Raw genomic sequence first — 22,456 nt, forward strand, 5'->3', positions numbered from 1 at the left:
ATCTTGCACTGGACACTTGGTACTGCTCACTCTGGAATATAACTATAATGAAAATCATGCATAATTTGAGACTTTGACAAGGACTAGAAGCTCCAGATATGTTTTATATGATTTGGCATTCCTTTATGACATATACAGTGGAACCATTATTTTCAAGATAACCCTTGTCACAAGCCTGGCAAATAAGGAACTATACTTGATGATCTGATAAAGTTGATAGTCTTTACTTGGATTTTGTTATGTTAACTCATGTGCAACTACTCATTCTACGTGCTTATTTTATAGTTTTGTTTTTCACCTTTTAATGTTGGCCTGTTGTTATAATGGTTATCTCTGTTTTATATACATTATAAAATTAAATAATAACAACAAACAAATGTATTTTGGTGTAAGCTTCAACAGACTTCAGTACTACATGAAAGCTTATAATACTTTTCGTCGCCTCTAAGGTGCCGCAAGACCTTTCGTTGTTTTTCTTGCAGAAGGCTAATATGGCTACTCTTCTGGAACTGATTTTAACTCTTTCATAAACTGAAATGTAAAAAAAAAAGGTATTGCTGGCTTGTAAGTTTATAAATATTTTTCTAGTTTAAAAATCATTCAGATAAATTATATAATTTCCAGTTTAAATGATATGGCAATAGTGAGTGACTTTGGAATCTAATGCACAGACCCTTAAGAGCGAGGCAGCAAGAGCTGTTTGATCTGCAAAGGCATTTTTCAGCTAAGCCAATTGCCAGGGAGGAAATCTTGAAAGGATTTTTCCAGGATTGTCTTGTGCCTAATTGCTCCTTGCTGCCAGTTCCTTATGAAAGGAGACTCATCTAGTAAATGGAGGATAAGGTAAGAATGCTTTTGGATTTTTTTTATTTATTGGAACGCATAATCATTTAAAGGTGATGCCCATTCTGAGGGGAGCAGTGAACATGACAACAATATACTTTCTTTAGTTAATCTCACTTGTGACCAGTTCTCTAGTAGTGATGTTTCAACTAGATTCATTTTACCTATGTTCCATAAGTCTGTGGGAGTTAATTATAGAGAAAAAGTGAAAATTCCCTTTGACTCAGCTGGAGCTATGAGTGTGTGGTTGGGCTGAAAAAAATAGTGGCTTCTACTGAAAACCAGTTAACGGTTAGCCTAGAGGATCTCATCCCATTTCCAAAACGTAAATAAGTAAAGCCCACACTGCCTAGGCATTCTCCTGAATTCAGGCTTGCTTTTCAATTACCAGTGGGGAGCCAGAGCCAGGAACATTTCTAAATAGATGGATGGATAGTTAGATAGATAGATAGATAGATAGATAGATAGATAGATAGATAGATAGATAGATGATAGCACTAGCACTTATTATGTATGCTGTGAGTCTACTTGAGGAACATTATTTATGTATTTATTATTCCATTCCTATTTCTTTTCATCCAAGGAGTTCAAGGTGATTCTCCCGCTGCCCATTTCATCCTCACAGCAACCCTGTATCTTGGATTAGGCGGAAAGCCATAGACTGGTTCAAGGTCACCCATGTTCTTGGCTGAGTTGAGGTTTGAACCCTGATCTCTCAGGTCTGAGTCCAATGTTGTAACTGCTTTGGCACATTGAACATTGATTAAGCCATCATCAGCTATGCTTTTCCAAACTCTACGTTTGACTACTACAACACTTTTTACATGGGAATGCCTCTGAAGAGTATTCAGAAACACTGAGAACTTCAAGATGTGTTCTGGCTGCCCTTTAGTTTTGGAACCCAAGTCAAAGTGCTGGCTTTTTAAAAAGCTATGAAGATTTTAGCCAGAGTAGTTCACAGGCTAAATTTCCATCTCAAGGTTAGTCAGGTGTGCTAGTGTACCCTGCCTGATCACTCTGGTTTTGCTCTGCTCTGGGTACAAGACGGGAAACAAGCCAGGAAGCTGCAGTTAAGCTGCTCTTCCCCTACATGCAAACCAGGGGTCATGGTTTGTGGCTCCCCAACATGCCTGGTTTGCTAGCCAACCTCAAATCACAGCTTGCTGTCAGCTTACTCATTATGGCTTTTTAGGGAGCAACAAACTACAATCCCTGGGAAGCCAGGGCTGATTAGTAGTAGTAGTAGTAGTAGTAGTGGTAGTAATCATTAAATTTATTAATTATTAATCAAGAAAAGCAGCTTACCCCCCCCACAAACATATACTAAAATCAAGGAAAAGAATCTGTTTCCTCTTTCATTTCTCCTACTTGCAACAGGGATGAGTGAAGCCATAGCAGTCAGGCTTTTTGTACTAGCATGCTGCTCATACACAATAAACAATAGGCTAGAAACCTTTTCAAATTCTCATGGTCACAGGGAGCTGTATTCCAGGAGTGGGGATTTATTTTCCAGCCCTATGACCACAGGCCAGTGGTGGGTGAGGCCAGAGACAGGGCCAGTCCAAAACATTTTGGTGCCTGAGGCAAACAAAAAAACTGTGTCCCCTTCCCCATCAGGGAAGAAAGCATGAATGAAGATCTGCATCAAGAACAAGGAGGGAATAAATATCTGCTTTGGGATCTGCTGCCCCTGTGGATCTTGCCATCTGAGGCAGTCACCTCACTTTGGCCAGAGGCAAAAGTGGGAAGAGCAGTGGATGTAAAATGTACCTTTGTACAGAAGGCTAGTTTCTACACATTCACACACACACCTCTCTACCCATCTTCCAGGCAAGAATGAGGCATTGTCAAGAGTTCAAGGATTACATTCCAGCCAGGCAACAACACTCAAGGAAGATGTGAAGCAGAGCAAGTGAGAGGGTGTGGGCTATTGGGTATAAGCAACTTTGCATGCTTCTAGTCTGTAGAATGCAGAGCTGAGACTAACAGACAGAGAAAATACACATTGTTGTTTCCCACCAAACACCTAGGTTCCACTCCTTTCTCCTGTTCCTTTCCTCTTTCCCTTCCCCTAGCAGGAGGCAGTCATGCTTCAGGGTTCAATGCCTCTGGTTTCTTAGTAAATGTCCATTTAAGGACTTTCTTAATTTCATTATAGATCATTTCCCAGAATGCTTTCACCCTCGGGCAGGTCCACCATAGGTGATAAAAGGTACCTTCATTCTCATTACATTTCCAACATTTATTATTGGGCAAATGGTAAATTTTTGCAAGCTTGACTGGGGTCATGTACCACCTGTAGATCATTTTCATTATATTTTCTTTTAAGGCATTACATGCCGTAAACTTAACACCAGTGGTCCATAACTGTTCCCAGTCAGCAAACATAATGTCATGACCGATATCCTGTGCCCATTTAATCATAGCTGATTTCACCGTTTCCTCCTGTGTATTCCATTTAAGCAGCAAATTATACATTCTTGACAGATTCTTAGTATTGGGTTCTAACAGTTCCGTTTCTAACTTTGACCTCTCCTTCTGAAATCCTATTTTCCTGTCCTCTTTAAATGTCTCATTTATCTGATAGTAATGCAGCCAATCTCGAACTTTGGACTTTAGTTTTTCATAACTCTGAAGCTTTTGGGTATAAGCAACTTTGCATGCTTCTAGTCTGTAGAATGCAGAGCTGAGACTAACAGACAGAGAAAATACACATTGTTGTTTCCCACCAAACACCTAGGTTCCACTCCTTTTTCCTGTTCCTTTCCTCTTTCCCTTCCCCTAGCAGGAGGCAGTCATGCTTCAGGGTTCAATGTATTGCCATTATCTACCACAGCAGACTTTTTGAATTAGCACAAACAACAATCCATTTGTTCCCAACGGAGGAAGAAGGATTGGGGAAATGTGAATATGCTTCCAAATGTTTCTGTCATATCCTTTTCCTTCAGTGCAGCTGATCAGGCACTGAGAAAGGGGAAGAAGTTTCCCTCTTAAAGGAAATAACTTTATATACTACAATTTCCTGTGCTACAGTGTTCACAATGCAATGGGGAATTTTTATTGCCATAAACACAAATCAGCTGTCTGGCAAAAGAAAAGCAAAGAAGACCCAAAATCATTTGATAAGTGGTTGTTGGGCCATCATCCTATGTATGCTCACTTGGAAGTAAGGAGATCTGGAATGGGTCCATGTGGCCTTCCTCCCCTGCACTGCACGCCTGATCCAAAAACTCTCCCCCCACTCCCTTTGCAGTTCCTTATACAAAAAGAAAATTGCATTGGCAGTGCCAAACACAGGATTTCAGTATAGCATACACTTTGGTTCTAAGTTTCACTGAGTTCACCAGATGTTAACCAAGAACATAGCATTTTACCCATGTAATCTGATCCTATGCATGTTTACAGAGATGTTAGTCCCATTCACTACAATGGAACTTACTCCCCTACATCATATTGCAGCTTCAGAGTCAAATGTTGTGTAATGGCTAAAATGAGATCTCCCACCTTAACCATTTGCGCACCTGTCAGCCTTGGCTGTTAATCTGGTGGTGTTTTCACACACAATGCTACTGTACTACAAAGCCTCTCTGGCGCCATTTGTGCTCGTGTCTGAATATTGTGTATCTGGGATAGAAAGTGGATGGAAGAAGTCATTAAAATGTTTTGTTGTTTTTTACAGTCTTGCTAATGTGGGTTTGACATTCTGAATTGAAGAAGTGGGAAATTCAAAGAACGCTTTCAAGGGCACAGGGAAACATCATACATTTCTGACTGTAAACTTATATCAAAGTTTATATTTATATAAAACTTATATCAAAGTTTTTCATGGGAATACTCATTATCATAATAGACAATATGGACATATTAATAACAAACTTCAGGGGGGCCACTAGGGGGCGCATCGGAAGATGGCTGACAATAACATCTCTCCGACCCACACGAGGTAATTTGGAGGCTATGATGGGAGTAATTAGCCTCCCTAACCCCCCCCGGATGGTGGGGGGGACTGCCTTGCCTGCTGTGCCCTATACCACCCCCGAATTTGTGGGGATGGGGGCACTAGGCACAAAGCCCTCCTGTGGGATTCCGGTGCTCCTGGACGCCGTCCCTGATCCGCGCCACTAGCTGCAAGAACTTCAAAAGAAACAATTTGGATGAAGGAATGCACATATCTCAAGGAAGAAGGGGGAGTAAAGACTGCTAACAGAAGAGATCTCTGATAAAATAAGACGAGTCGGAGGAACGAGAAATCATGAGAAGATACGCCAAGACTCGGTATGGCAAATGACTGATGGGGGAGGGGAAAAAAAACTTTCCTTTCTTTCCTTATGTGATTAAACAAGAATCCCCTCCCCTCACAAGTCAGAAATGTCGTTTTAAGGACTTTAGCTGTGGATTTAAGGCTGTGTGGAGGTAAACTTTCGAACCAAAGCATGTTTTAAGAAGAGTGTGGAATGTATAAGAGCTTTGGAATGACGCAGTTAAAAATGCCGTCACCATATTGGGAAGTTCTGTCGGAGGACTTAAGTCTGAGAGGAGAAATAGAGAAATAGAGCTGTTTTTATATTGTGGGTGAAACTCCTCAGTGGGACTTAAGAGCGACAGTTTTGTGAGATTAATGATGGAAAGAGCGATGTTATCTATGAAGGTGATGATATATGGAAACCATCTCGATTTGAGGATTGGAAGAACGGAAAAATTCACACAGGATTATTATTGGTGTTTATCGGCTTAAGGAGACTATCAGAAGAGATCATAAAGAAAAAAGAGAAAATATATGAACACGATGTGATGTGGAAACAGCAAGATAAAACTGGATAGAATTATGAACTCTGTTTGGATTGATTTGGACTGATTTGGACATTAACGCAGTAGCAAGAAGATGATCAGAATCCCCCTTCGGATCTTGAAATATGGGTCCCCCCAACAAAATTTAAAATTCGGCTTTGTAATTCGGAATTTATGTGATGTGATTTAATTTGATTTGATTGGCCGGTTAATAAAAATTATTTTTTAAAAAAATATTAATAATAAACTTCATTGCTGTGTTGGTGGGGAGGACAAATGAGATGAAGCATAGTAAAACAGTGATATAAGGATTTAAAGCTCAATGTCACTGAATAAAGGATATGCTCTGTTTAGGGAAGCTTTTAATGTTTGATTTATACCCTGCCAGATGGGCAGGGTATAAATTATCATCATCATCATCATTATTAGGAAGGGGCTTTTCACAAAGAGATTCTGTAGCACAGGGGTCTCCAACCTTTTTGGGCCTGTATACAAACTGCTCTGGGCACCACACACGCAGTACAACGAGGAGCATTCAAGTTGTGTTATCCCACAGTATTGTTCTCCACCACCATTGTTATTTGCCACCCCAATCTCCAAGTGGTGAAAGACCCCAGGGCTTCCAGGTGCTTTTTGGTTTCCTTGGACTGAAGGTCAGTGGAGACTGTGGTGTATTTAGGATATACTGAAACAAAATTTAAAATAATCCTTAAAGTAGCATTAAGTTTGTTATTGGTATGAGCTTTCATGTGCATGCACACTTCTTCAGATGCACTGAAACAGAAGTCACCAGACCCTTATATATCGTGAGAGGGTGGGGAGGGGTATTACTCAGAAGGGTGGTGGGAATGGGTGATTGGCTGATAGGTGTGGTAAACCTGTTGACGACTGTTAACGACTGCAATTGGTCTTATAAGAAAAAGCAAGGGGTGAGATGGCTAAAAATAGCTTTATCATGTATATTGAGATAATAATCCAATGTCTCTAATCAGACCAGGTCTCTCCATGGTTTTAAGTTTGGTAATAAGTTGCAATTCAGCAACTTCTCTTTCCAGTCTATTTCTGAAATTCTTTTGTAATAAGACAGATACTTTGAGATCTTGTATAGAATGTCCTGGGAGACTGAAGTGTCCTCCTACTGGTTTCTCTGTCTTGTGATTCCTGATATCAGATTTATGTCCATTTATCCTTTGGCGTAGGGTTAGGATATATTGTTTTATTTACATATATATGCAGCCTGAGCATAGGATAGAGGGCTCTACACAGTAAACACCCCAACAGATATCGCTTCTCCATTGGATTTCCAAATAAGACCCCAAATCCAGCTTCTGCTCAGCACAGAGCAAGGTATACCTCTGTCATCAGCTTCCAGCATTTCTCAGCTCCCACCTCCCCTTAAGAACTCAGGCTATTGTTCTTCTACCTACTAGCCAGGTGAGTGGGATGGGGGAAAGGCCCACACATTTGCTCACTCTCTTTAGATGCATATGTTGGGTACTTGACTGCTCAGCCAAGGTCATTACCCTGACAAAGGGACTAGTTTGACCTGTTCATTAAATTCCCTCTTAACACATTCTAACCTCATAGATAAAAGTTCACAGGTTTGGAAAGGGGACCCAGGGTTTCATCCAGACCGACACCCACTTAACATCATAAAACTATGCTTTCTTAAAGCAAGCCTAATTTCAGCAGGGGAAGGGGAAGGCCTCTGTTGGCACATGTACACCTGTAGGCACAGTGTTGACTCCTGCTATTGCACATTCATGTATCTATCCCACTTCCTTACTAGCCTGGGGGTAGGTGGAAAATAAAAGGGCATTCTCCAACAGCCAGCAAGGAATATTGCCAAAATGTATTGGGTACTGCCAATCAAATCTGAGAGATTGCAGTGTGGATTTGTTGTTGTTTAGTTGTTTAGTCGTGTCTGACTCTTCATGACCCCATGGACCAGAGCATGCCAGGCACTCCTGTCTTCCACTGCCTGCCGCAGTTTGGTCAAACTCATGCTGGTAGCTTTGAGAACACTGTTCATCCATCTCGTCCTCTGTCGTCCCCTTCTCCTTGTGCCCTCAATCTTCCCCAACATCAGGATCTTTTCCAGGGAGTCTTCTCTTCTCATGAGGTGGCCAAAGTATTGGAGCCTCAGCTTCAGGATCTGTCCTTCCAGTGAGCACTCAGGGCTGATTTCCTTCAGAATGGATAGGTTTGATCTTCTTGTAGTCCATGGGACTCTCAAGAGTCTCCTCCAGCACCATAATTCAAAAGCATCAATTCTTTGGCGATCAACCTTCTTTATGGTCCAGCTCTCACTTCCATACATCACTACTGGGAAAACCATAGCTTTAACTATACGGACCTTTGTTGGCAAGGTGGTGTCTCTGCTTTTTAAGATGCTGTCTAGGTTTGTCATTGCTGTTCTCCCAAGAAGCAGGCGTCTTTTAATTTGTGGATAGATGGCTTTGAAACCCTGCACAACCGTATTGGAATATACAGCCCTGGCTCCTGTGATAAACTCTCATGCTCCAGGGGGTTGCTGCACACTGAACCACAGCGGATGAAAAGAATAATTCCAACAACCACCTGTTTTCTATTCTGGACTGCCCCCCACCTCACACTCCTGGTAATATGAAGCAAAGTAGTTCACACAACCTTCAAGAGATTCCTCAAAAGAAACAGGAGAGAGAAAGAGGTGGACAAGGCAGAATGGGCTCCATTTGTAAAATAAGAGGTGTTGAGGTGGGATTTTGGGATCTATGGTACCCCCCTTCCAATTCTGACCATGTGGAGGATAGGTATGGTTCAGTTTTGAGGGCAGGAAGATGCTTTTCACATGCTTGAACACTACCTTCTCAATTACAGGGATTTAAAAATGTATTGTTGCATTGAATATTTGCCCTGAAAACTAGTTTTGGAGCTAGGTCCTGGCAGGGTCCTCTCAAGACTATTTGCTGCCTGAAGCAAAGGACAAGATGGCAGCCACAACTCCCAATTCAGTGTACAAAGGCTGAGTGATGGTTGATTTACTTCAATACAGGCAATGGGATAGAGTCCTCTGCTGCACTTGAAGGTAGTTATGGGGGTACAGGACATGCCACATGACATATACGGTACTTTCTGTTCTCCAACAACAGGGGGCTCAGGAAAAACAGCTGGGGCAGAGGTGGTTTTAGGGTAATGTGAGTGGTTCGGCCACAGGGGGCACCACAACAATGTTGTAGCTCAAGAGGTGGGGGGGGCACCAAATTTTAGCATTGCACAGGGTGCTGCTGAAATCTGAGTCCAAAGACTGCCACTGGCTGGGGGTGCTGCCTCCACTGCCTGCTGCCTCCCAAGCATTTGCCAGCTGGGGAAGTTGCCTCACTCTGCAGGTCAGTCTTTGCTTAAATTAATCCTGGAAGAAGAAGCAAGCAATGGAGAAATTGAGCTGATAACGATGGACCTTATAATTTAGACTGTCATACTAGTTATAAGGTCTCTGTGCTCTTAAGAAGAGCCATCTCTCATTCAGTGTTTCGTGCTTTAACAACTGAGCAGTGTTGATTAATGTCACCCACAGGCAGTTTGAAATTTCCAAATGTTTTACAGTGACCACTCAGAGTGCTCAAATATTTCTCTTTTTGCTACTTCAGCCTGTTCCCAGGGGTAGAACCAGCTTGTAAGATCCAGCATCCTGAGAATGAAATACATGAAAGGAAGGGAATTGTCCTCTTCTATTCTCTCCCCCCCCCTCCTTTTCAGGATGTCTCTCTCAACAATACCTCGTGTATTTTCCCGGCACATACATTATGTTTAAAGTGCTTTTGTTTGCTCCACTCCCATTGCCACCCTGCCTTTTACTGCTTCCATTAGTTCCTAGCCAGTGTATGATATCACTCCTCCTCATTCTCTGGGGTTGTTCTTCCCACCCATTAAAAGTGACGACAACTGCGGGTGGCCTCAGAAGAGCAAGTGTGACACATGATGCTGATTCTACTTGTTTTCCCACAGCTGCTGGAGGAAATTGTAAGATGAGAAGGACAGGTTCAGTGAAGAAAACAGGGAAGTCATTTGCTCACTTATTCATGTCCCTGTGAGCTTATCCATGCAATCTCCACACTACCCTAGTCTATTATCCACGGAATCTTGCTGCAAACAGTATCATTCAAATTCAAAAGCAGATAATCTGACAAAGCTATTTATAACATCTAATATATTATTAGCATTTTTATAAAGTGTGTGAAGGAAATGTTGTGTTATATATGGAGTTGTACTGTTGTGAAGTATTCTGTTTGAAGTACTCAGCAGCCTTCAAGAGCCCACAAGCAGGACATCAGAGTAAAGGACACTCTTCCTATATACATAAAAATGTAATGCTGTTGTCATGCTGCAGTTCATGTGGCCACCAACAGGGCATCACACCAACTGCAGCATGACAGAATGGCAGGCAGGGAGGCAAGCAAGCAGCGCAGATGGCAGGCGGCCCAGGCAAGCTGTTTAACAAAAGGGGAAGGCATTCACAGAGCAGTTTGGCAAAGTGTTTTGTGTTCTGTGAAGTGCCCCCCCCCCCCGCATGGAGGGGCTTCAGAAAACTGGTCTCTGAAATGCCTCCCCCTGCTTTAACAAAAGGGGGTTGGGGTGAGCTGTGGGGGTGATGATGTGAGGTTTGGGCAAGCTATGAGGGGCTGAAAAGGGGGTGGGTGAGATGTAAACAGAGGTGGGTTGGACAGGTGGGGAAGGAGGGTTGGAGGAAAGGTGGAGTTGGCAAGCAGAGTCAGCAGGGCAGCAGTCCTTAGACTTATGTGCTTTATTTAAAAAACAAAACAAAAACCTGTAGTCTTTCATCTACTTTCTAAACCTGCTACCAATCAGAGGCACTATCAACAGGAGCAACTGAAATAAGCAGCAAACTGCTAGCTGTGAGTGGCTGACATTATACCTACAATTCTTCCCGCCACAATTTGACAAACAAACAAACAAACAAACAAACAAACAAACAAACAAACTGCAAGAGGAGTTATTTGCTTGAGAAAAGAACCATGCAATTGCTGAGAGCCCCTCCAGACAAGAATTTTATTGTGATGCCACCACATTATTGCTGTCCAGAAAGGCTATAGCAAACAGAAATAATTGAAAACATGTGTGCTACAAAAAGTTCTAGGTTTTTAGCAGCAGGAAGTTATGGGATAGGCACTGATTGGAAATGAAACAGTGTGACCACCTCAAAACGTTTCCAGGCACAAACAGTATTGAAGGCAGGATTGCATGTGACTATCCCCATAGCATCAAGAGTGCTCATCATCATGGATATGCAATAAAAAGGATGTCTGGAGAAGCTCTATGTTAATAAGTGCACTACTTTGAGGATAGGTGTTTGGCTGCCCTTCAACACCTGAGTAATGGTTGAAGATTGTTTGTTCCCCAATAATACTGTAATCTGGAAAGGCCTCCTTGACATGGCTTCAGGCTAATTGTGGAGATGTGCTTTCTGGTTAGAGAGTTTCAGTGTATCCAAGAATGCTATTTTCCTTTTGTGTGTCTTGCTTTCTCTTGTGGGTTTCTGCAAAGTATGATTTTTGTAATGAAAGCAATGTATGCAAATACTTCCCTGCAAGTGAGATTTGTAAGGCTGGGCATTGGCTCTGAAGTAACCAGTCTTCAAGCACATTCTTGGTTAGTGTAAAATTTTTGCTGCACTTACATACTGCAAAACAGCTGTGACTTGGCTGATGTTGAGCATGTACTTTGCATCTCAAATTTTGTGGCTAGATACACCATGCCAAAGGTGTATTTTTCCTAAAAATGGAGGGACATTTTTAGCCATCCAACTCCATATGCCATATTTAGATTTTGGTGTCAGTAACCACCATGATGTAATTATAATGTGTTGCTACTATTTTGCTTAGCACTCTAAATAGCAAAACATTCCTCTGTACTCTGAAAGTGTACACTGGTGTTGCCAATTTCCCCTTAGCTAGTCTTCTGATGTTCTTTTTCTGTGTTCAGGGTGCTCTGCGATAAAAAAGGGGGGATTTAAAGCTTGTGATTCCTACATATGCAAGCTGAAATGTATGCACAGCACAGTCCTATGCAAATTTACTTTGAACTAAATCCAACTGGGTTGAATGGGTCTTATTCCCTAATATAAATGCTTATCAGGACTTGCAACATGCTATTCTTCTCATCCCATGAGTTTTAATTCTAATGGGATTTCAGTAGCAAGGCAAAGCATACTTACCAGATCCATTAACATCAGCTTCTGAAGGAAAACTAACATCTGAAAAATAAAAAAATAAAAATTTAAGATTGCTGCTAGTCTGTATTGCGCCTAGTATGTTTTAGGAGTGGCTCTGATCTCAGAGCATCTGTTACATGTAACTGAAACCAGCTATTGGAACTAAGGGCTACCACATTTCTGAAATAGCTCACTAAATAGAATACTCTAAAATCTCAGTTTATATTCAGGTCAATATAACCACAAATTAAAATAATTCAGTATAATTAGAAATCAATATATAGCTGAATCCAAGATTCCTCTCATTGTCAGTGTCCACATCTCAAGCTCAAGGGCTGAACACAACCTGGCCCTACCTGGCCCTTGGACGGACTCTCTCTGAGCTGCACATCATTCCTAGTAACACACCCCTCACCAGCCCTGATTTAAAGTGCTTCAGCCTGGCTGATAATTCCTCTTGCTTGCCTGGAGGGGTGGGGTGGGGATTGCTTCATCTACTTTTGCCTCTGGCCTTACCCACAAGTGGCTGCTGAAAGGTTTCCCAGAAGGAAATGAAGCCTTTTAGCTCAGAACAGTTCGCCAGCTCAGTCTGACATTAACTAAGTCACCACAGCATAGTTTGTACACGTACTAGTGCAGCTGCTCAAGTTCTTCCCGTCTTTGTCCCCAAGTGGCCATGTACCTAGCCCATTCTTTCTGGCAGGTCAGAACATTGGGCCAGGGAGAACTTGTCCCTGTGCTCAAGGGAGGCAGCTACGGTCAAGAACAATCCCTCACTTGGAAGGCCTTGTGTAGGCATTTTGCAGCAGCTGAAAACAAGAAAGAATTAGCATGGTTCACACGGTTTTCCCAACTAACACTATGGGAAGGCTATTTGAGATTAGTGCCCACACCCTGGCAAAAAAAATATCAGAGGCAAAAGAGTTTTGCAACAGGGCCAGGGAACCTTTGGCCTCCCAGGTGCTGTTGGATTACAGCTCCCATCATCCCTCAATACTGCCCATGCTAGTTAGGCCTGATAGATTTGGGAGTCCAAAAACATCTGGAGGGCCACAGGTTCCCCAGCACTGTTTTAGAAGTCCCAGCTTCTTCTCAAGCAGAATTAGGACTGAAATTTGTTGGCAGTTGATTCTTGAAGAAGAGTGGGTGCGTTATTGACCTGTCTAGTGCTATTTTTTTATTAAAAAAAGAGGTGAGAAAACTCCCCATGAATGCCTCTCTTGTTCTCTTATAATGGAAATGGTGCACATCTGAGAGGTGCTGGGACTGAGTTCCGGCGAGTTCCAGCTGAAAAAAGCCATGGACCTGTGGCACTTTCATTGTGCAAGCTCATGTAATTTATCATTCTAACAGGGTCTGACTCTTTGTGGTGAGGTGCTGCCATCTGGTGGCCAAAGTAGGTGCATGACATTTTATTTATCAAAAGTGAGGCACATATGCAAAAAAGAGAAAAGAACAAACCTTGTTGTCTGATCGGTTATAATTAAACAAAAAGGTGTAGAACACACACAGAGTTTCAAGTAGAATCTTTTTAAAATTTCTGCACCAAATAATTTCTCACAGTTCTCATCTTAATGAGACTACTTAAATGTGGCTCCTAGCCACAAAATGGAGGACCAGGCAAGATACAGAAGTGAGGTTTGTGACTTTGTGGGGAGGATGAGCCTTGTAACTTGAAGATTGGGGCCCTCAGCAACTTGATCACTGGTGGGTCTCCTGTTACCTCAGTGGGCTTACTTAGAGTGTATTCAAGGCCTAATGGAGAGAGCCCATTGTCTGAGGCTGGATGGTTAAGATCCTTTGTGTGTTGTGCAACTGATGACTGTGTATGGCTGAGTACAGGCTAAGATGAAACAGCAGCTTTGTACCAAGACTATTATGTTGTACTTACTGTAGGTTTGAAGGAATAAAAGCTTTTCCTTTTGAATCATTGCCTGTTGTTGAAATTTATGGATACTAGGGGATGGGGAACTTTGAGTTGCTCTCCTCCAAGAGAGGGATGGGAAGGGGAAGGCAGGACTCAACTTTGCAGGCTGAGAAGGACCAATTTCACCTTAGCTCACTATACAGATTTCAACCAAACTTCACACTGAAGATTTTGACCTCAAGTTAATACATTTAATCTTTGTTTAACTTTCCAAAACTTTTTATTTTAATAACTTTTTATTTTAATAATTTTTACCAGTATTTCCAATAGCTTTCCCAAAAAGAAAAGACAGCCACATAGAACTGTCGTTTTGAAAAACGTTTTGTTGTCAGGGGAAGCTTTCATATGCATCAGCATGAAGTTTTTCCAAAACAGATTTTACAAAGCCAGATGGACATTTAGAAGCTTTTTTTTTAAAAAAAAAAACAAACCAACACCAAGGAGCATATATTTTTTCCTCTATAAAAATACATTTATTGAAACATTGGAAATGTGTGCCGCTATCTCCCCACTTTGTGTGTTACAGCTGAATCTCTCTCCACCCCCTGCCCATAATGCCATTTTTTTTGGCTTTTCAATAGCACTACAATAGATTAAGAATCTACAATAAACTTGAAATATACTCAGAGTCGCAAAGTGATTTCATGCTCTTTATTCAGCTCATAGTGGTGAGGGGGAATGAATGAATGTCCCCTCAAAGTATCTGCTTTATATACATTATTTACACAATGGGCTGCACATGATTGGCTAATTCCAGGATTCTACTGTAGGCCAATCAGGTTGTGGATTCACTTCTATCTGGAGCATGATTGGGTGGTTCCTGCTAACCAATCATACTGCTGCATTGTTCTAGGACCAATCAGACTGCTGCATTCTGAATCCTATTGTTCTAGGACCAATCAGACTGCTGCCTTTTGGAGCCTATTGTTCTAGGACCAATCAGACTGCTGCAGTTTGGATCCTATTCAACTCAGTACATAACACCCCTCCCCTCTAAGTTCCAGTCCTGCCCGGAAGGTCGCATTCATAGTCCTCAAGGTACGCCGGTGGCCTACGTGTGCGTTGCGGCCTGGGGTGTTCCCTGGTCCGGGGTTCAGGTTCTGGCTCGTGTTCCAAGGATGGGGCTGTTTGGTCTGGCGCAACCGGCTCGCTCAGTCGTGGTTCTGGTTCCGGTGTCCTTTCGGCCTCGCGGGTCCTCTCTGTATTTACTGATTCTGCCTCTCCTGCTTGCCCCTGCTGCTCTATGGGCCTCACTGCCCCACTGTTCCCTTGGGACTCCTCTGACCTGTCCTCCTCCTCCTGGTTTTCTCCCGGGAATCGTCGCCGTATCTGGTCGCAGTGGCGGCGCCAGCATTGCCCCCCATCTGTTAGCACCTCGTACGACACGGGGCCCGTGACCCTGGTGACTGTGGCAGGTACCCATGCAGGGCCTGCCCCAAAATTCTTTGCGTACACTGGGTCCTGGGCCTCGAAGGTCCGGGGGTTCCTGCCTTCCCCCACCACTACCTCATCCTGAGCTCTATCGGGGTGAAGGCGGTCCAATCTGATTGCAAGGCGCCGACCCATTAGTAGTTCAGCGGGGCTCCGGCCAGTCGTTGAGCTGGGGGTGCTGTGCTGTGCTAGAAGGAATGTGGCAAGGCGGTACTCCCAATCCCCTTGCGTCATGCGGCGAAGGGTGTCCTTGGTGGTCCGCACCATGCGTTCTGCTTGGCCATTGGTGGCAGGGTGGAATGGCGCCGAACGGATGTGGCGGATGGCGTTCTGCACTGTGAAGGTTTGAAATTCTCCTGATGTAAATGCAGTCCCGTTGTCTGAGACGAGAGTGTCAGGGAGCCCATGGGTTGCAAACAGCCTGCGTAGTACCCGGATGGCTGCGGACGTAGAAGTGGACGGTACCAGTGCGACTTCCAGCCATTTGGTGTAGGAGTCCACCACTATGAAGAATGTTTTCCCCTGAAAGGGGCCAGCGAAGTCCACATGCAGGCGTGACCATGGTGCTCGGGCGGACTCCCAGGACTGGACTGGGGCCCTTGGGGGATCTGGGCGGGATTCCTGGCAGGCCTGGCAGTGTTTGACCCAGGCCTCTATCTCTCCGTCGATCCCCGGCCACCACACATAACTCCTGGCAAGGGCCTTCATTCTTACTACCCCTGGGTGTGTCTCGTGTAGGGCTGTGAGGACCCTTTTGCGGAGGGGCTGGGGAACAACGACCCTGCTTCCCCATAACAGGCACCCCTTGTGGGCTGACAGTTCATGTTTGCGGGTTGTGTAGCCGGCGAATTCTGGCCCGGGGCTGCGGCTGGGCCATCCCCTCCACACCCAGTCCAGGACCCGGGAGATGACCCTATCTTTCTTGGAATGGTGTGCAACTTCTTGTGCCTGAATGGGGCGGTCAGGAAGCAGCTCCAGGCTCATAACCTCTTGTGCAGGTGCTGGGTCGGGGCCTGTTTCCGGTAGTGGTAGCCTGCTGAGGGCGTCTGCATGGCCCATCGCCTTTCCAGGGCGGTGAATCAGTGCATACTGGTAGCTGGCAAGGAAAATTGACCACCTGAGGACGCGAGGAGACAGCACTTGGGGGGTCTGCTTTTCGGGGGCAAACAAGCCAAGCAACGGCTTGTGGTCAGTCACCACGGTGAAGGGCCGCCCGTACAAGAAATCATGGAATTTTTTTACTCCCTTCACGATTGCCAGACCCTCCTTGTCGATTTGCGAGTAGTTCCGCTCGGTTTCGTTGAGTGTCTGGGAAAAGTATGCTACCGGTACCTCTCTTCCATCCGGGAGTTGGTGTCCCAGGACAGCGCCGATGCCATAGGGCGAGGCGTCGCATGCTAGCACCACCGGCAGCCTCTCGTCGAAGTGTGCCAAGACCGAGTTTGAGACAAGCAAGTCCTTGACTGCCTGGAATGCGGCCTCCTGGCGCTGGCCCCACACCCAAGGGGCCCGCTTGTCCAGGAGTCTGTGTAGGGGCTCCGCTACCGCCGCCTTGTGGGGAAGGAAGGAATGGTAAAAGTTCAATAATCCCAAGAAGGCCTGAAGTTCAGTCTTGTTCTTGGGCGCTGGGGCATCACAAATGGCCCGTACCTTGTCCCCAGTCGGGTGAACCCCTTCTGCATCCACCATAAATCCCAGAAAGTCCACTTGAGGCACTCCTAGTAGACATTTTTCCCGCTTCACCTTGAGACCCGCCATCTGGAAACGGTGCAGAACAGTGCGGAGGCGGTCCTCAAACTCCTCTGGTGTGGGCCCGGCAATCAACACATCATCAAAGAAGGGGGTGACACCAGGAATCCCTTTAAGGAGAGAGTCCATTAGATTCTGGAATATGCCTGGTGCCACGCTGACCCCGAATTGCAGCCGCTTTACCCTGAACGCTCCTCTGTGCGTCACAATCGTCTGTGCCTCTGCTGTGGCCTCATCTACTGGCAGCTGTTGATATGCTTGGGCCAAGTCCAGCTTGCCAAAAATTTTCGACCCAGCCAGGGTGGCAAGGACATGGCTGACCACTGGCACTGGGTATGCATGGGCCATGAGGGCCTTGTTTATGGTACATTTGTAGTCTGCGCAGATGCGGACCGAACCATTAGGCTTGACGGGTGTGACGATTGGGGTTTCCCAGGGGGCATTAGGCACCGGCTCCAGCACTCCTTGCTCCACGAGTCGGTCCAATTCCTCGTCTATACGGGGTTTCAGGGCGCATGGGACCCGGCGGGCCTTGAGCCTGACTGGTCGTACTGCGGGGTCAAGCTGTAGAGCAATGGGGGGGCCCGTATACTGTCCCAATTTCCCATCGAAAACCCCCGGAAACTCCTTGCATATGGCGTCCACGTCCACTTGTAAGCTCATGTGGTTCACCCCGGTGATGGCTAGTCCCAGTGGTCCAAACCATGCCAACCCCAGTAAGCTAATGTAGGGGCCCTTGACCACAAGCAAGTCCAGTTGCCGCGTCCGCCCTCGGTATTGCACCCTGAAGGTCCCCACCCCCATTGTGGGGACCTTACGTTTCTGGAAGTCCCGGAGGGTGAATGGGGCCGGCCTGAGTTTGGGACCCCCAGTAGGACACAGTTTCCTTAAGGTCCTTGCTGAGATTATGGATAGAGTTGAACCCGTGTCAAGCTCCATGCGGCATGGGGCCCCCTCTATCTGTACCTCTACATAGATTTTCTCTACGTTGGGGTGGGGCAACTGGTATACCTGGAAGTCTGTGAGCTCCGTCGAGTTGCCTTGGTGCGTTGGGCCCCGGGACCTGGGGCTCTTGGATTGGTCATCTGATGCCTGGCTTCGGGTGGGCCGAGCCCGACACACCCGGGCGATGTGTCCCAATTTTCTGCACTGCCTGCACTCTGCGTTGCGGAAACGGCAGGTCCTCCTCTCGTGACTTTCTCCACAGCTTGCGCAGTTCCCTCCTTCTCGTCGAGGCAGCTGTGGTATGTGGGCTGCTTGAGTGCGCTGCTGTACTCGGTGCACCTCCTCCCTGTCGGATCCCGAGTCGTTGGTGAGGTCTTCGTGGTGGACCCTCGGTTGGGACGGCTGGCTCAGCCGTGCCTCTTGCGTCGACCTCTCAGCAGCTTCCGTTGCCAGGGCCTCCTCCAGAGCGACCTGGAACGTTAGGTTCTTCTTAGCGTAGAGGCGTCGTTGCAGCTTCTCATCCTTCAGGCCACCGACGAGGCGGTCACGAAGCATGTTCTCCAGCTCTGAGAAGTTGCAGAACCGGGCAGCTTGGCGGAGAGAGGTCACAAACCCAGTTATGGTTTCCCCAGGGGCTTGCCGCTTTGCGTAGAAGGCATTTCGACGAGCCACCACTGAGGGCTGTGGCGAAAAGTGCCCCTTCAGCTGTTCCATTATTGTTTTGTATGGAACAGTAGCGACGTCTTCAGGCGCAAGGAGAGCCCGGGCGATTTCAAATGTCTCCTCTCCGCAGACGCTGAAGAATATTGCCCTCTTCTTGGCGTCTTCTTCATCGGTGACCCCTTTGGCTTCTAGGAGGAAGGTGAAATGGGAGGCGTACGCTTCCCAGTCTCCAGATGCTGGGTTGAATGGCGAGAAGCTGCTGTCAGTTGCCATTCTGAGTTCCTTGTGTCCCGGAGCTGAAGCCTGGATACACGGTGTGAGGCAGCGGTGCGGCAGGTGGCGGTGCTGCGGTGCTGTGTGTGGCAGTCAGCTCAGCGGGATCCCACCTTCGTCGCCAGTGAAATATACTCAGAGTCGCAAAGTGATTTCATGCTCTTTATTCAGCTCATAGTGGTGAGGGGGAATGAATGAATGTCCCCTCAAAGTATCTGCTTTATATACATTATTTACACAATGGGCTGCACATGATTGGCTAATTCCAGGATTCTACTGTAGGCCAATCAGGTTGTGGATTCACTTCTATCTGGAGCATGATTGGGTGGTTCCTGCTAACCAATCATACTGCTGCATTGTTCTAGGACCAATCAGACTGCTGCATTCTGAATCCTATTGTTCTAGGACCAATCAGACTGCTGCCTTTTGGAGCCTATTGTTCTAGGACCAATCAGACTGCTGCAGTTTGGATCCTATTCAACTCAGTACATAACAAAACTTTATAGATTTTTCTAAAATTCTGGATTGTTCCTCTTGCCTTTAAAAACATATTTTTAAAAAGTTCAAAAATGTCTTACCAGTTTGCTAGTATTTTTATTTATAAAAATACTATTTTTATTTTATTTATTTATAAAACCACTCATATGCTACTAAGCAACACTAAATCAGTAAAAGAAGAAGACAAAAAACCAATGGCAGCATCCAGAAATGCAAGAGACTGACATTAAGGGCCTGAGCAAATGCATTTTTAAAAGGCACCCAATAGTTTGTGCCTGCCTAATTTCTAAGAGGTTGTTGCACAGGCAGGTGCCACCACAGAGAAAGCCCTTTTCTGTACCCAGTAAGATGCTTTTGCAAGCTATAATAGGTTAACACAGTGGTTCTCAAACTTTTTCCCTCTGGGCCACACTTTCAGAATAAAAATTTGCCACTGGTTTTTTTTAGAAAAAGAAATACATTGGAAAACAAAAAGAAACAACTCCTAGCAAAACACTCCTTGATTTGTAACACAGAACAAAATAATATGTTAATGAAACATGCAGGAAGTATAAAACAATGCAGCTGCATAAGAACAGAATTATAAATGAGCTTCTTACATGTGTACCTTAAGCAGCACCATTTTTCTAGAAAAAGAGGTGCCGGAACTCACCATGAACCCCTCCCTTGTTCTCTTATAATAAGACAATGGCGTCCACCTGAGAGGCGATGAGTTCTGTTGAATTCTGGCTGAAAAAAGCCCTGACTTTATGTATACAAACTCAACAAGAGGTATGAGCTTGCTTCTGCTGGGTAATCTCATTTATATTAAATCTCATTTGAGGCAAACAAACTCTCATCGACACAAATGAAATGTTTAAATGTTTCTTTGATTGTCCTTGAATCTTCCCGCCAAACTTCCTGTCATGACTAAAGTCTTTGAGGGCAGAAACTGGAAAGTGCTGGAAGATTCTAGAAGGTTTACTTCTGAGGCAAATATTGTTTTGACTATCTCAAGGTCACGCTGAGCCAGGAAAGATAAATTCCTGCACTCAGGAAGCTACTCTCTCTCTCTCTCTCTTACTTTTGTTTGTACCTTGTGTGTCTGAATTTTTTTGTAACAAGCAATTGCCTTTTAGTAAAAGTTTTTCCTTCTGGACTTTTAACTCTGCGTGGTTTTTTTTATTTACTGCAAGACACTGTCTGACACTTCCTTACCATCCTCTCCTGCCCCACCAGTGTGGACACCATTGGAGAACCATTGTGAGAACAGGCCTTTGGCCTCATTCAGATGGTCTGAGTCCAACTATGACTTCACTTTTCAGGAGAGAACCCTTCTCCAAAGTCCAGACCCTCCAAGTGTCCCTATTTTCCAAGGACGTTTCTGATTTAGAGAAGCCATCCTGGTTTCTGATTTGATCCTGGAATGTCCCACTTTTCCTTAGGATGTCCCTATTTTCATTGGAGAAATGTTGGAGGGTATGGAATTATCTGACCCCTGAGCCGTCTGAAGGCAGTCCTGTATAAGGAAGGGGTTTTTTTTTAATGTTCAATGTTTTTATGTTTTTATATATGTTGGAGGCTGCCCAGAGTGGCTGGGGCAACCCAGTAAGATACGTGGGGTATAATAGTAAATTATCATTATGGAACGGGACGTCCATAGTTTAATCAGAGAAATGTTGGAGGATATGCTTCTCCAACCCAGTGCTGAATTTCAAACGAAGACCCACACCACTCCCATTCTCCCTCCCACCCGACTAATCATTCCTTTCACAGGTTCTCAACTGTTGTGGTCTGCAAGAGTAATTCAGCTGGTACTAGAAAGGTTGCAGGACAGCTGAGGATATCTGTGCTTGGCCCTGGGCTGGATTTATTTCTGATGACAGAGACTGAAGCCATTTTAACCAGGGCTGAATTATTCATCAGGCAAACGTATGAACTTCCTGGTCTGGGGTACCTGATTTTCATAATACAGCACTGTATTATGGCTATTAATTTCCCCTAAAAACATATTTAGCAGATAAAGAGGTCATTCTCTGGAACCTGGCCAAAGGCCAATGGCTTTTATAACACATCTCTGGTTTAATGATGAAGGGGGGGGGAATGTTATTTTTACTACTATATGCTTAATCAAAAAGAAAACGAATGTGTTCTTACAATGTTAGAATGCAAGTGGTTCCCTGTGACCTCCAGTAAGGTTTGAGAGCTGCTGATCTATTTGATGGATGCCTCTGTGAACGCACTGAATGAATTCCGCTCTATGCTGAATAAATATGACTTTTAAACTATTATAAAATATACTTTCACTTGAAATTAACACACATTTGCAAGCCAGAGACTATGCATGCTTGTTTAGGAATAACCCTCCTTGTGATCAGTCAGCTTAATTCCCTGGAGATTATGTATTGCGCTGCAATCCAAATAATATTTCTTGAGCACACAAATGGGGGGAACCTACATCCCCCCACTGAAAACTAACTATATTAGTCTAGCATATATCTACAGAATTAGGCTCTATTAATTAGGTAAAAAAACATCCTCTTTCAAGTAGTAAAGCAATTAATCAGAAACAAAACACATGAGAATACAAAAGTAAGCAAATAATTCAAACTAATTAACATTTGCTGGTGGAATGCATAACTGTCATGGTTAATAAGGATATTAAAAATAACTAGCACTTAATTTGATTGCTATTTCCTTTTTCACTGCATTTGCCACCTGCTTAATGTGAGCTAGATAAGCCCCCAGGGCAACAATCAAAGGCAAGGCATACCAGAAAGATTTTCTGCAGCACTTCTGAAATAGTTTACCATTTCCCCACACACATAGGATACTTAATGTATATGATTTTTTCTCTAAAAGCAATGGGGGAGGGAAACTTTATTCAAATGAAGGAATATGAGTAAGGAAAATCATTGTGTTCATCATTTTTCAAGAAAATGGACAGAGCAATCATATTCAAATTTCACCAGGTTAGCTGTGAAACGTACTACTGGTGGAATGTCCATTGTATCCAGTACTCAGCCCAGGGTGGAAGAGGAAAAATGCACACTCATTGGAAAATCTGAAAATGATGGGAAAATAGTAGGTATGCACACCTCCCACACTAGTGTCCCTGGAAACACCATCAGCCCCACCCTCCTTAGATA

At 44.6% G+C, this 22,456-nt stretch overlaps 1 long non-coding RNA gene across 1 annotated transcript; it reads right to left on the reverse strand.

Annotated features, from left to right (window-relative positions):
* Positions 1-8,765: 8,765 nt before the first annotated feature.
* Positions 8,766-20,867, reverse strand: LOC309339447. The gene is made up of 3 exons (XR_014155360.1): positions 19,981-20,867; positions 11,846-11,884; positions 8,766-9,022 (listed from the first exon to the last, which is right to left on the reverse strand). It is a non-coding gene; the product is annotated as an uncharacterized lncRNA (long non-coding RNA).
* Between the last annotated feature and the right edge of the window lie 1,589 nt (positions 20,868-22,456).

This window comes from Podarcis erhardii (assembly GCF_964252035.2).
Source record: "Podarcis erhardii genome assembly, chromosome: 3".
NCBI classification, from domain to species: Eukaryota; Metazoa; Chordata; class Lepidosauria; order Squamata; family Lacertidae; genus Podarcis; species Podarcis erhardii.